At 43.0% G+C, this 13,016-nt stretch overlaps 1 pseudogene; it reads right to left on the bottom strand.

Annotated features, from left to right (window-relative positions):
- Positions 1–1,370: 1,370 nt before the first annotated feature.
- LOC144337598 (histone-lysine N-methyltransferase SETMAR-like) overlaps positions 1,371–13,016 on the bottom strand; it is a 29,490-nt pseudogene continuing 17,844 nt past the window's right edge.

The following is a 13,016-nucleotide window of genomic DNA, read 5'->3' as shown; positions in this document are numbered from 1 at the left end:
TGTGGGGACAGTCAACAGCTATACATTTGGAGGCCAGGGCAACACCATTAAGACATCTATCAGAATTGTAACAAAAGGACTTTGACATGTCCAGCAGTCATTAAAGTACCAAACCTGGCTGTCAAAGGGAGAAGAGGGACACTGAGCCTGCTCTATAGGGCCCTGAGGCTGCCGTACCTGTGCCCAGCTCGCCTGGTGATAGTCTCCAACCACTGAGAGCTGAAATCATGGAATGAATTTTGCTATTCAGTGAGAATGGTCTAATCCACAGTGAGATGCTGCACCTGTCTCTAGCCATTATTGCTGTACAGACTTGTCATTCATAAAGAGAGGTGACAATCTGTGGTCAACTCCCCAACATCCATTACTCCCAAGCAGTTAATCTAATTCAATCTGGATCTCATTTCCATTGCCAGTGATTGATTTAGAAGACGCACGGGAAGGCCGGGCGCGGTGGCTCAAGCCTGTAATCCCAGCACTTTGGGAGGCCGAGACGGGCGGATCACGAGGTCAGGAGATCGAGACCATCCTGGTTAACACGGTGAAACCCCGTCTCTACTAAAAAATACAAAAAACTAGCCGGGCGAGGTGGCGGGCGCCTGTAGTCCCAGCTACTTGGGAGGCTGAAGCAGGAGAATGGCGTAAACCCGGGAGGCGGAGCTTGCAGTGAGCTGAGATCCGGCCACTGCACTCCAGCCTGGGCGACAGAGCCAGACTCCGTCTCAAAAAAAAAAAAAAAAAAAAGAAGACGCACGGGGACTAATCGTGACTATGGAGAAGAGAAGAGAATTCTGTTGTGGGTAGGAGCCTCTGGGAAAGGTTTTCTTATTCCTAAAAAGAGGCCCAAGAAAAAGATGGATTTTTTCATTTTAGAAGTGGCTATTTCTGAGTGTGCTACCTGGAACTACTGCTCCCATCTGGCATCCAGCCATGGGACGGAGGCTCAGCCAAAAACAGAGGAGACGAGAGAGACAGAGAAACAAGGCCAGAGCCACAACAGACTGAACCTGCAGCCTGCCTTACCTGTGGGCTTCTTGCTATGTAGGAGAATTCATTCCCTTATGTTTGTCTTAGTCCATTTGTGTTGCTATAAAGGAATACCTGAGGCTGGGCAATTTATAAAGAAAAAAGGTTTATTTGGCTCATGGTTCTGCTGGCTGGAGGATTGAGCATCTGGTGAAAGCCTCAGGCTGTTTTCGTTCACAGCAGAGGGCAAAGAAGCAGGGCAGGCATGTGCAGAGATCACATGGCAAGAGAGGAAGTGAGACAGAACGGAGGTGCCAGGCTCTTTTTATAAGTTGGTGCAAACGTAATTGCGGTTTCAAACCATGAATTTCAAATCGTTATAACTAGGCTCAAATACATCTCTATTAATCAAAATAGAAACCATTACAATCAACACATTTTTGCCAATGAGAAATAAGTCTGTACGTTTCTTTAGTGTAAAAATTCATGCCTCAGGATTCAACAAACTCTTGGAAACTGTTTTCTGCATCCTGCCGGTTGTGGAAGCATTTTCCCTGCAAAACGTTGTCGAGATGTTTGAAGAAGTGGTAGTCGGTTGGCAAGAGGTCAGGTGAATACAGCTGATGAGGCAAAACTTTGTAGCCCAATTCATTCAACTTTTGAAGCATTGATTGTGCAACGTGCAGTCAGGCATTGTTGTGGAGAAGAGTTGGGTCCTTTCTGTTCACCAATGCCAGCTGCAGGCATTGCAGTTTTTTGGTTTTTTTTTTTTTTTTTTGAGACAGAGTCTCGCTCTGTCACCCAGGCTGGAGTGCAGTGGTAGGATTTCAGCTCACTGCAAGCTCCGCCTCCGGGGTTTACACCATTCTCCTGCCTCAGCCTCCTGAGTAGCTGGGACTACAGGCGCCCACCACCTCTCCTGGCTAGTTTTTTGTATTTTTTAGTAGAGACGGGATTTCACCATGTTAGCCAGGATGGTCTCGATCTCCTGACCTCGTGATCTGCCCGTCTCGGCCTCCCAAGGCATTGCAGTTTTTGGTGCATCTCACCGATTTGCTGGGCATACTTCTCAAGTGTAATAGTTTCACCAGGATTCAGAAAGCTGTAGAGGATCAAACTGGCAGCAGACCACCACGCAGGGACCATGACAATTTCTGGTGCAAATTTGGCTTTGGGAAGTACTTTGGGGCTTCTTCTCAGTCCAGCCACTGAGCTGGTCATCACTGGTTGTCATATAAAATTCACTTTTCTTTTCTTTTCTTTTTTTTTTGAGATGGAGTCTCACTCTGTCACCCAGGCTGGAGTGCAGTGGCACGATCTCAGCTCACTGCAAGCTCCACCTCCCGGGTTCACGCCATTTTCCTGCCTCAGCCTCCCAAGTAACTGGGACTACAGGTGCCCACCACCACACCTAGCTAATTTTTTGTGTTTTTAGTAGAGACAGGGTTTCACCGTGTTAACCAGGATGGTCTCGATCTCTTGACCTCGTGATCCACCCACCTCGGCCTCCCAAAGTGCTGGGATTACAGGCTTGAGCCACCGCGCCCGGCCCACCATGCGAATTTCTTACCGCTTTAGCAAACGACTGAATGGGGACTCCGTTGAATCAACTTGGTATGTGGAGAACAAGCAAGGATTTCAGTTCTGATCACAGGTTAAGTTTGGATGGGTTTCAGCCAGGGTTCTTTAGTGTGTTTTCATGTAATCAGATCGAGTCACTAAAACGCATCCTTGGGAAGAGGAGCTTTGGCCGTTTTGGTGGCAAGCATTGCCTGGTGGTTCATAGGTGAAGCCATGCAATCAGGCTGGCCTGGATTGAACTCTGGTTCTGCCACTTACTCTTTGTGTGTCCCTGAAAAAGGGAGCTTTATTTCTCTGAGAGGCCATTTTTTCATCTGCATCTTCCCTAAAGAGCTGTTGCGAAGATTAAGTGTCATGCTTATGAAGATGTTTTACTTGACATGACCTCAGGACTTTTTTTTTTTTTCTTTTGAGATGGAGTCTCCCTCTGTCACCCAGGACGGAGTGCAGTGGCGTGATCTCAGCCACTGCAACCTCTGCCTCCAGGGTTCAAGCAATTCTCCTGCCTCAGCCTCCCAAGTGGCTGGGACTACAGGCGCATGCCACCACGCCTGGCTATTTTTTGTATGTTTAGTAGAGACGGGGTTTCACCGTGTTAGCCAGGATGGTCTCGATCTCCTGACCTCGTGATCCACCCACCTCGGCCTCCCAAAGTGCTGGGATTACAGGTGTGAGCCACTGCGCCCGGCCTTAAAATCTACTTTTCATTGCAGGTCACAGCCCAATTGAGAAATGGTTTACTGTTGTGTGGAACAAGAGAAGATGACCCTTCAAAACGATGATTTTCTTGATTTTTGGTCAGCTCATGAGGCACCCATTTATCAAGCTTTTTCACCTTTCCAATTTGCTTCAAATGCCGAACAATCATAGGATGGTTGATGTTGAGTTCTTTCGCAACTTCTCGTACAGTTGTAAGAAGATCAGCTTTCAGGATGGCTCTCAATTGGTCACTGTCAACTTTCGATGGCCAGCCACTATGCTGCTCATCTTCAAGGTCCTCATCTCCTTTGCAAATCTTCTCGAACCACCGCTGCACTGTACATTCCTTAGCAGGTCCTGGGCAAAATGCGTTGCTGATGTTGCGAGTTCTTTCTGCTGCTTTGTGGCCCATTTTGGACGCGAATAAGAAAACTGCTCAAATTTGCTTTTTGTCTAATATTTCCATAACCTAAAATAAACATAAACTAAACAGCAAGTAATAAGTCATCAGCAAAAAAATAAATAAATAAATAAAGCGAGAGATGCCCATTAAAATGATGTATAACATCACCACATTTATTTTTAAGAATGTATTCCAATATAAAACGGCAAATTCCAACAATGTGAAAACTGTAACTGCTTTTGCACTCACCTATTAACAACCAGATCTCTCAGGAACTAACAGAGTGAGAGCTCACTCTCACCCCAACCCCTGCAGGGTGGGCATTAATCTATTCATGAGAGACCCAAACTCCTCTCCTTAGGTCCCGCCTCCAACACTGGGAATCAAATTTCAACACGAGATTTGGGTGGCAAACATCTAAACTATAGCACTGTTGTTCCTTGCAACTGAAGACCTGGTAACTGATACACCATGCGAATTTCTTTTTTTTTTTTTTTTTTTTTTTGAGACGGAGTCTCGCTCTGTCGCCCAGGCTGGAGTGCAGTGGCCGGATCTCAGCTCACTGCAAGCTCCGCCTCCCGGGTTCACGCCATTTTCCTGCCTCAGCCTCCCGAGCAGCTGGGACTACAGGCGCCCGCCACCGCGCCCGGCTAGTTTTTTGTATTTTTTTTTTTTAGTAGAGATGGGGTTTCACCGTGTTTGCCAGGATGGTCTCGATCTCCTGACCTCGTGATCCGCCCACCTCGGCCTCCCAAAGTGCTGGGATTACAGGCTTGAGCCACCGCGCCCGGCCCACCATGCGAATTTCTTACCGCTTTAGCAAACGACTGAATGGGGACTCCGTTGAATCAACTTGGTATGTGGAGAACAAGCAAGGATTTCAGTTCTGATCACAGGTTAAGTTTGGATGGGTTTCAGCCAGGGTTCTTTAGTGTGTTTTCATGTAATCAGATCGAGTCACTAAAACGCATCCTTGGGAAGAGGAGCTTTGGCCGTTTTGGTGGCAAGCATTGCCTGGTGGTTCATAGGTGAAGCCATGCAATCAGGCTGGCCTGGATTGAACTCTGGTTCTGCCACTTACTCTTTGTGTGTCCCTGAAAAAGGGAGCTTTATTTCTCTGAGAGGCCATTTTTTCATCTGCATCTTCCCTAAAGAGCTGTTGCGAAGATTAAGTGTCATGCTTATGAAGATGTTTTACTTGACATGACCTCAGGACTTTTTTTTTTTTTTCTTTTGAGATGGAGTCTCCCTCTGTCACCCAGGATGCAGTGCAGTGGCGTGATCTCAGCCACTGCAACCTCTGCCTCCAGGGTTCAAGCGATTCTCCTGCCTCAGCCTCCCAAGTGGCTGGGACTACAGGCGCATGCCACCACGCCTGGCTATTTTTTGTATGTTTAGTAGAGACGGGGTTTCACCGTGTTAGCCAGGATGGTCTCGATCTCCTGACCTCGTGATCCACCCACCTCGGCCTCCCAAAGTGCTGGGATTACAGGCGTGAGCCACCACACCCAGCCTGGACCTCTTTATACACAAATATTATTAAGCCCACAGAGAGAGCTTTTGTCTATGTGGCATATTTGCCAATAGCTAATATACTAGAAGTTAAAACTGAGAAAATTAAAAATATGTATTTGTCTATTCATTTTAAAATGACAATAATAAACCCATTGCATATTAACATAATGCGTTTTATGAAAAATAACTACCTCTTCCAAAACAAAAACAATTTGTGAGAAGAGTAGCATTGTCTTACATTGTTGCAAACCTCCTCCGTGTCTGGCATGATAGGGGATAGCAGGATTCTCATATCTGCTTCTGCGTTCAATTAGTCAGCTTTTGGTTAAAGTATATGAAGAAAATCTTGCCTCACACAGATAGGTTGGAAAAGGGAAAGCAAGTCCTAGGTTCCCTTCTCGGGACTCCATTTCTTCATCTGTGTCTTTCCTAGAGAGCTGTTGCAAGGATTAAGTGTCATGCATAAGAAGAAGGTGCTTTGCTTCTGTAACATGATCTCATGTTACATGCAAACATTTACTTTACACACAAACATTTCTTGGACCAGCCTTTCTAGTATGCTCTAGAATCACTGCTGTAGAAAACCAAACGTTGATCAATCGATCCAGAAACAAGCTACTGTCTTTTCTGGAAAGTAAGTACTCCAGATAGAAGAATTATGATGGGCCAGGTGCGGTGGCTCACGCCTGTAAGCCCAGCACTTTGGGAGGCCGAGGCTGGTGGATCATGAGGTCAAGACATCAAGACCATCCTGGCCAACATGTTGAAACCCTGTCTCTACTTAAAATACAAAAATTTTCTGGGGGTGGTGGCGTGCGCCTGTAGTCCCAGCTACTCGGGGGGCTGAGGCAGGAGAATCGCTTGAACCCGGGAGGCAGAGGTTGCAGTGAGCCGAGATTGCGCCACTGCACTCCAGCCTGGGCACACAGCGAGACTCCATCTCAAAAAAAAAAAAAAAAAAAAAAAAAAAGAAGAGGTACAATGGCTGATCCAGTCACAGACAGGACACCTGTCAGCCTACGGAGCTTTTTATTTGTGAACATGCTTCTGTCATGTACTTTGGCTTGAAACATACATTTGACATTTCGATGGGCAATGCATGCGCTAAACTGGCAACTGAGTCAGAAAATCAGAAGGTCTTAGAGTGAAAGGGAACCAACAAATGACCTCCTAGCTCATGTTCTGTTCATGAATCTCTTGGAAGGAGAAGCTTCCTGTTGCATGAGAGGGATGTGTTCAAAGAAGCAGCCAAGTTGGGAATCCCCTCAGTGCCATCTCACGCACCATGAAGCAACTTGCTGCAGGCCACACAGTCTGTGATTGGCACAGCTCAGCTCTTCTTATTCCCAACCCAACGTGTTCACCGGTTTTCTTACGTTCACTTTTTTTTGAGTCTAGATCATAAAAACATGTCTTTTGATGTGCTTGCACTAAAGAAATATTTCTTTCTGGGAATGAGCAAACCAAATTGCTTGGTTTTGCTCTATATATTTTAGGCAGTCCAGGCAAGTCTGGGGACTATGGGACGCATTTTCTAAATGAATTGCATCATCCTGTTCCATTGAAGTAAAGGAGGGTTTGGAAATAAAATGTTTCTTTAGTACATAATGAAGACAGAGCAGTTCCACAAGAGCCCCTCTCACTGACTCTTAGTGTGTGCCTCTATTTTTGGCCTGTATGGAAAAGCCATTATCAGCACAGATGTGACCAGATGGTCCATCCAGAGGTGACCAGATAGTCCATCCAGAGGTGATATATTGATCATCTGAAATATTTTTGGCAAAGTGCCATAACGGTTGACTTTCTTTTTCTTTTCCGTTTTTTTTCCTTTTTTTTTTTTTTTTTTTGAGAGGTAGTCTCACTCTATTGTCCAGGCTGGAGTGCAGTGATGTCATCTCTGCTCACTGCAACCTCCACCTTTCTGGGTTCAAGCGATTCTCCTGCCTCACCCTCCTGAGTAGCTGGGACTACAGGCACCCACCACCATGTCCGGCTAATTTTTGTATTTTTAGTAGAGATGGGGGTTTTTAGTAGACATGTTCGTCAAGCTGGTCTTGAACTCCTGACCTCAAATGATCCGCCCGCCTTGGCCTCCCAAAGTGCTGGGATTACAGGCATGAGCCACCGTGACCAGCCAATGATTGACTTTCAAAAAACATTTTAGTAGAGACGGGGTTTCACCGTGTTAGCCAGGATGGTCTCCATCTCCTGACCTCGTGATCCGCCCGTCTTGGCCTCCCAAAGATACAAAAAAACTAGCTGGGCGAGGTGAGGGGCGCCTGTAGTCCCAGCTACTCGGGAGGCTGAGGCAGGAGAATGGCCTAAACCCGGGAGGCGGAGCGTACAGTGAGCTGAGATCCGGCCACTGCACTCCAGCCTGGGCAACACAGCGAGACTCCGTCCCCCAAAAAAAAAAAAAAATTTATCTGCCGGTGCAGTGGCTCAAGCCTGTAATCCTAGCACTCTGGGAGGCCGAGGTGGGGGGATCACGAGGTCAGGAGATTGAGACCATCCTGGCCAACATGGTGAAACCCTATCTCTACTAAAATACAAAAAAATAAATTAGCCAGGTGTGGTGGGCGCCTGTAGTCCCAGCTACTCAGGAGGCCAAGGCTGGGGAATCGTTTGAACCTGGGAAGCGGAAGTTGCAGTGAGCCGAGATCGGGCCACTGCCCTCCAGCCTGGTGACAGCGAGACTCTGTCTCAAAAAAAAAAAAAAAAACAAATTTATTATAAATATTTTCATCACAAAAATATAGTAAGTAGGATAATTAACCCCTGCAGACCCATTTCTCAAATTGAACAATTTCATTGTTTTGATTTTCATCATATGGCTTGATCTAACCATTCTTTATCTCTTTCTCTTTCCCTGCCTTTCTCTCTTTGTTTTCTTTGTTTGTCATTTAAGGCGCATCTTTGACACCATGTCATTTCACCTCAAAATACTACTTCACCTCAAAATACTACTTCACCTCAAAATATTTATGCCTTTGTTTAAATTGCTTTTAAAAAATTTTATTTTAGGTTTGGGGGCACATGTGAAGGTTTGTTATATATGTAAACTTGTGTCATGAAGGTTTGTTGTACAGATGATTTCATCATTCAGGTATTAAATCTAGTACCCAATAGTTATTTTCTTCCTTCAAGTAAACCCCAGTGTCTGTTGTTCTCTTCTTTTTTTTTTTGAGATGGAGTCTCGCTCTGTCACCCAGGCTGGAGTGCAGTGGCGCGATCTCGGCTCACTGCAAGCTCTGCCTCCTAGGTTCACGCCATTCTCCTGCCTCAGCCTCCCAAGTAGTTGGGACTACAGGCGCCCACCACCACGCCAGACTAATTTTTTCTATTTTTAGTAGAGACGGGGTTTCACCGTATTAACCAGGATGGTCTCAATCTCCTGACCTTGTGATCTGCCCGCCTCGGCCTCCGAAAGTGCTGGGATTACAGGCGTGAGCCACCGCACCCAGCCTGTTGTTTTCTTCTTTGAGTTCGTGAGTTCTCATCATTTAGCTCCCACTTGTGAGAACATGTGGTATTTGGTTTTCTCTTTCTGCATTAGTTTGCTGAGGATAGTAGCCTCCAGTTTCATCCATGTTCCCACAAAAGACATGACCTCATTCTTTTTTTATGGCTACATAGTATTCCATTCACCGCAAAATATTTCTAAAAAATAAGGCCATTTCTCGTATCATTATCACGTCTAACTTACATTAAAAAATCCTAAATAAGAATGATTAGTCAGTTTATAGTCATATTCCTCCACTCATTGCATTTGATTATTATGGCTCTTAAGTCTTTTTATAAGCAAGAACATCCCCCACTTCTTTTGCCCCCTGTTTTCCTTATGTCCTTGACTTGTTTTGAAAATTGGATCCATTTTGCTATAGAATGTCCCACATTCTGCATTTGTTTGATTACTTTAACTTGCTGGTTTGTCCCTTGTTTCTCTTATAATCTGAAAGTGAGGTCTAAAGGCTGAATTACATTTGGTTCAACCTCTTTGACAAGCGCATGTCATGAAATATCCTATTTATGCATCAAACAGTGCATAATCTGGTGCATACATTTAGTGAGGTGAGATGAGTCATTTGGTTCAGGTGATGACAGTCCAATCCTTCCACTGTAAATTTCCCTGTCAACCATTTTCCATTAGGTTTTGCGTTAATCTCATCTCTGGACCGATTATTCAAGAAGGGCTTGAAAAAGATGATTTTTAACCATTTTCTATTATTCCTTCTAAGTATATTAGCTGGATTTCTCCTGTAAAGAAGAACTTTCCCTGATCAAGTAGGGTTTTTTAGTTACCTGGAAATACAGTTCAGATGTAACAGGCAGGATAAATGTTACATTCTTTTTCCTAAATTACCAATTCTCAGAGTAAGCAGTTGGTTCTCTAGCTACCTTCAATAGAGCCCTGTGACTTTTTTTTTAGCTGCTATTGTTTCTGTCTCTGTTTCAATTTCTTTCTCAATCTCACCTCAGTTGTCATTATAAATATATTGATTTTTATATACTTACTATGTTTTAGTCAATTACAGTCATTTTTCTTTTTGATGCTCTAATTGTTTTATCTTAGGCCGGGGAAGCCTCACAAGTTGGCTTTTTGATGTGACTTCCATTAGTCTTTGATAGCAGCCTTGCTTTTAGTACAAGAAGCCCCAGGATCAACTCGTACTTTGCCTGCCTCCAGTTTGTGCTTAGCCATTTCTCTAAGGAGCCCTGGCTTGTTTTATTGGGGAATGGTGTATTCATTGTTGTCGTTACTGCTTCTGTTGACTAACCTAGAAAATGAGTATTTTTAAAGCCTCAAAAGTTAATGATAATATCTCCATTTCAAATCTGACATCATTAAGTTTTGACTGAACTTGTGTTTTTGTTTGTTTGTTTGTTTTGCTTTGTTTGAGATGGAGTTTCACTCTTGTCGCCCAGGCTGGAGTACAATGGCATGGTCTAGGCTCACTGCAACCTCTGCCTCCCGGGTTCAAACCATTCTCCTGCCTCAGCCTCCCAATTACTGGGATTACAGGTGCCTGCCACCATGCCCAACTAATTTTTGTAATTTTAGTAGAGACAGGGTTTCATCATGTTGGCCAGGCTGGTCTCGAACTGCTGACCTCAGGTGATTAGCCCACCTCAGCCTCCCAAAATGCTGAGATTACAGGCATGAGCCACCATGCCCGGTTTGATTTAACTTCTTTTATTTTATATGTATGTATCCTTTCTGTTACACACACAAAAATCTTGATTTCTGACAATAGTTTTTATTGCTATAATAATGCATTAATCTTCAAAACTTATATAATAATTTCAAAATTATAGCACCAACATTGCTACTAACAGAAAGACTACTGAATGAAGTGTACATATTTTTGCAGTTCTTTTTTTGACCTCAGAATACATTCTACTAATGATGTACAGTCCAAATGCAGCTTCCAAAAGTAACATGAACTAGCTCTTTTATCTTTGTGGGACACCATCGATTTGATACATAATTTAGTACCTATTTGGATTCATTTTCAAGTTTTAGGAGATGCTTTATTTCCTATCTTTTGATTTAATTTAATTTTTGAATATATAAAATATTTAAATGATTTCGAAGTCAAAGCTTTAGAGCAAGATACATTCAGAGCGGTCTCATTTCCATTACTGTTTCTGCCTCTCACTCTTTCCTGCCTTCTCCCAATATTTCTCCCACCGGTTTATCCTTCTTGTGTTTTCATTTGAAACTATGAGCAAATTGTGTGTGTGTGTGTGTGTGTGCGTATTTCCCCTCTTTTTTACTGACAAGGTGGTGCACTATATACACTGTTTTGCAGGTGATATTTTATTTCCTTTTACTGATATACTCTTTTTTTTTTCCTTTTTTTTTTTTTTTTTTTTTTGAGGCAGAGTCTTGCTGTGTTACCCAGGCTGGAGTGCAATGGTGCAGTCTTGGCTCACTGCAACCTCTGCCCTCTGGGTTCAAGCGATTCTCCCGTCTTAACCTCCCGAGTAGCTGGGACTACAGGTGTGTGCCACCATGCCCAGCTAATTTTTGTGTTTTTTGTAGAGATGGGGTTTCATCATGTTGGCCAGGCTGGTCTTGAACTCCTGACTTCAGGTGATCCACTGGCCTCGGCCTCCCAAAGTGATATGATTACAGGCTTGAGTCACCGCTCCCGGCCTTACTGATATATTCTGGATATCACTCCACATCAGTGCCTATACAGACTTCTTCTTCTTCTTTTTTTTTTTTTTTTTTTACAGTTTCATTGTGCTCCATTATGTAAATTATTTTATACTTTAGTCAACCATTTCTTACTGATGGATGTTTGGGTGGTTTCTAATCTTTTGTCACTACAAATAATGTTGGAATGTATAACACAAATATGTCATTTTCTTGTGGTTTTTGTTTGTTTGTAAATGTATCACCGGATTACAGTCCTAGAAATAGAATTGCCAGATCAAAGGATAAATGCATATGGAGTTTTGCCAGATATTGCCAAATTCTCCTCTATAGAGTTTATATTATTTTGTATTACCACTAACAATTTATGAGGGTTCCTGTTTCCTCCACGGCCTCACTCCAGGCATTTGACATCAAAGTTTTGAATTTTTGTCAGTCTGTTAGAGTCTGAAAGAGTGTCTTAATGTAATTTTCTCATTTATCCTATGAGTGAGGCTGAGTACCTTTTCATATCTTTAAAGACAATTTGCTTTCCATTTTCTGTGAATTACAACTTCCATCCCTTTTAAAAAAATCAGTCTTTTCTCAACTTTTAGGAACCCTCTCTATAAATTCTTTAACATAAGTGGCAAATATTTTTCCTCGTTTGTTATTTGCCTTTTGTCTTTGCCTATAGTATTTTGACTATTCAGAAGATATTGTTGTTATTGTTTGGTAGTTCAATTTACAATCTTTTAAAAAATTCCTTCTAGATTTCAAGTCATTATAAGATTTTTTCCCACTCCTAGACTACAAATGACCTTTTTTCTGCTATTATGTAATTTAATTAATAACATTTAGATCTTTGGTCTGAAAATCATCTTGACTTGCTGTGTGATTGACAGATAATTTTTTTCCTTTTTTCTAAAAATCTATGATTGTGCTTTTGGATCAGTTAATTAAAAGGATTGATATTCACATCATTAATATCTTTAGTGAAAGTAAAATATTATCTTTTTCAAATTTTCAGCACATTATGATTGACAGGCTAACACTGAAGAATTTTCTAAAGGTCACAAGTCAACATCATAGGAAATTGTTGTTACTTTCTTTCAGCCCTGTTGTTTTGGAGTTCTCTTAACTGCACCACTCACATTCCTCTCTCCATATCAGTGTGGTATGTAATGTTATACAGGAAACTAGGAAGAGTATATTCATGATTTTCTTGTGTGGTTATCTTTCTACCCCACCACTAATGCCTACTTATGATATGATTGACATTTAAATAGTGAGTCAAGCTGACAAGTCAAGCTCCATTTCTTTTTTAATTTAATTTTATTTTTTGAGTAGGAGTCTCACTCTGTCGCCCAGGCTGGAGTGCAATGGCGCAATCTCAGCTCACGGCAACCTCTGCCTCCCGCATTCAATCAATTCTCCTGCCTCAGCCTCCCGAGTAGCTGGGATTATAGGCACCCGTCGCCCCGCTCAGCTAATTTTTGTAGTTTTAGTAGAAACAGAGTTTCACCACATTGACCAGGCTGGTCTCGAATTCCTGACGTCGTGATCTGCCTGCCTCGGCCTCCCAAAGTGCTGGGATTACAGGTGTAAGCCACCACGCCCAGCTGCCCTCTCCATTTCTGATGCATATTATATACCAGATACCATGAGGGATAGGAGAATCTAACACTTGCTATTGACCAAAAACAATAA

The sequence above is a fragment of the Macaca mulatta genome, chromosome 1 (genome assembly GCF_049350105.2).
Source record: "Macaca mulatta isolate MMU2019108-1 chromosome 1, T2T-MMU8v2.0, whole genome shotgun sequence".
In the NCBI taxonomy this organism is placed as follows: Eukaryota; Metazoa; Chordata; class Mammalia; order Primates; family Cercopithecidae; genus Macaca; species Macaca mulatta.
Note: the sequence above shows the minus strand (reverse complement) of the source record. Positions and strands in the feature narration are given on the sequence as shown.